Source organism: Hesperophylax consimilis, chromosome 5 (assembly GCF_061612785.1).
Source record: "Hesperophylax consimilis isolate HC1 chromosome 5, BYU_Hcon_1.0, whole genome shotgun sequence".
NCBI classification, from domain to species: domain Eukaryota; kingdom Metazoa; phylum Arthropoda; class Insecta; order Trichoptera; family Limnephilidae; genus Hesperophylax; species Hesperophylax consimilis.
This window is the reverse complement of record NC_142840.1, coordinates 39,846,014-39,848,796: the sequence shown is the minus strand read 5'-3', so window position 1 is coordinate 39,848,796 and position 2,783 is coordinate 39,846,014.

The window sequence follows — 2,783 nt, the reverse complement described above, 5'->3', positions numbered from 1 at the left end:
TCGAGATTTCGCTGCCGATTTCGGTCGCGGCCTACCCTTTAAATTGATATATTTAAAAATACGATATATTTCCGCCCAAATCGAGATTTCACAGTAATTTTCCGTCGCAGCCGGCCCATTATTTCAAATATCTGAATTTAAATTCGTAAAAATACGATATATTTCCGCGTTAAACGAGAATTCGCGGCCGTATTCCGTCGCGGTCGGCTCTTAAAATTCAGATTCGAAAAAAATTCGCAAAAATACGATATATTTCCGTGTAAATCGAGAATGCGCGGCCGATTTCCGTCGCGGCCGACCCTTTAAATTAAGATATTTGATGTAAGTTCGTAAGAATATTTCCGCGTAAATCGAATTTTATCGGCAATTTTTCGTCGCGGCCGGTCTTTAAAGTTCAGATATTTGAAGTAAATTCGTAAAAATATGTCATATTTCGGCGTGAATCCCAATTTGTCGGCCGATTTCCGTCGCGCCGTATTTTTTAACTCTGATATTCGAAGTAAAGTTAGTAAAAATACGATATATTTCCGCGTAAATTAAAATTTCTCGTCCGATTTCCGTCGCGGCGGGCCCTTTAAAATTCAGATATTCGAAATGAATTCGTAAAAATACGATATATTTACGCGTAAATCGAGATTTCACGGCCGATTTCCGTCGCAGCGGGCCATTTAAATTCAAATATTCGAAATAAATTCGTAAATATACGATACATTTACGCGTAAATCGAAATTTCGCGGCCGAGTTTCGTCGCGGCCGACCCTTTAAATACAGATATTTGGTGTAAACTCGTAAAACTACGACATATATCCACGTAAAACGTATTTTCTCGGCTCCTTCAAACTCGGATATTCGAAATAAATTTGAAAAAATACAACATTCCATTGTAAATCGATTCAGATTTACAAAATAATAATACTAATTAGGACGATGTATAACCACGTAAAAATACATTTTTCGGCGTTTTACCGCCACGGCTGACTTTTAATAGTAATAATAATAATAATAATAATAATAAATTAAATTTCACATAAAAATTTAGATACAGATTTACGAAATATTATGATTTATTTTCGCAAAAATCAAATTTTTTCGAATTTCACGAACAAATTTTCGTGCGCGGACAAAAATAAATTTCGAATTACGAATTAACGAATTTCGAATTAAAAAAAATTTTGTATGAAAAAATTTTTCTGCGGAAATTTTTTTGGCGAAAATTTCGAATTACGCGTTTTTTCGAATTATCGGGGTTCTACTGTACTTACTTTTGTTTATTTGTCTGGTCTTTTCATTTGTACACAAATTGTCTTCAGGCGAAATATCATAAATTTGTAATAAGTGTATTTTGTTTTGAATAGATCATTGTGGTGCAAGGAAATAATAAATGCTTTAGATGACGGAATTCCCTTTATTTATGTATCTGTTCTAATTTTCTGGCGTAGATGAAAATCGTATTTCAAAAATAAAATTTTGAAAGATATGTCCTTATACCAAATAAAACATATCAGGGAAAAATATAGAAACTGCCCTGGAAAACCTGGAATTATCAGGGAATTTTGAAATCCGTTTTTTGTGGCCACCCTGGCTGAGCACTCAGGCAGCAGTAGATTCCCAATGTTTGCAGGTCTACTGCTATGGCGCCACTAGTATGTTTTTATGAACCTAACAAATATGATGGAAGATCCCATAGGTGCTGATATTCATAACGCACCTATAGGATTTGGGATTCATTTCAGACTCGCTCTTGAGCAGTACAAATATCATTCAGATGGTTAGATTTTTTAGCATGGAATTTGAATGGCGCGCTGTTTAGTTTGGTAAAATTATAATACAAATTTTTCTTATTTCCTTAATTTTTTATGAGAGTTCACTGCACTAACACATTTTAGAGAAAACTGCCACTGATGCAATGCAAATTCTGATCAGACTCATTTTCTTCAGAAGACACACATGTACTATTCAGCCTAGTGATGTCTCAATGGATGTCTTATGATCAGAGATGTGCAAAATGGGTACCCAAAACCATTTGAAATGCAAAATGGAAATGGGTCAAAATTTTTCCATTTGAAAATGCAAAATGGTTTTTAGAAAAGCATTTCAAATGCAAAATGCAAAATACCTATTTTCAAAATGCATTGAAAATGCAAAATGGTTTCTCAGGTCAAACAATTAAAATAATTATAGATTTTTTAAACAATTTTGTCATTTAATAATGGAAATCAATGTAGAACAAACATATTACATGATGGTAAATCCAAAAACACCACGACTACAGATTATGAAACCACAAAAAATTTGCGCGGGACTAATGTTGCCAGCGTAAAAACATAGAAACCGCTATCTAAGATTCAATATTACAGCGTCATGGCCCCATGTTCAGTATTTTTTGTAATGGTATCACTCAATTGCCAGGGCTCCTACCGGGGAGCAACTTGACAAATGTAAATTATCTCTCATAGCGAGGTTGAGGACCGACTGATATTTGGGGCTTATGAAAAAAAGATGAGTGGAGATAGTAGGAAGAATGTTGCAAAAAAGCATTTAAAATGGAAAATGCATTGAGAAAAGCATTTAAAATGCAAAATGCTAAATGGTTTTTAGAAAAGCATTTAAAATGCAAAATGGAAAATACCCATTTTGCATTTTGCATTTCCATTTGAAATGGATTTATTTGAAATAAAGCACATCTCTGCTTATGATACTTTAAAGATTTTATATTGTAGATCAGTTTACAAGGTCTTACTGAGCCTGTTGCTTGTTAATATTCTATTTCAACAATAAAACTT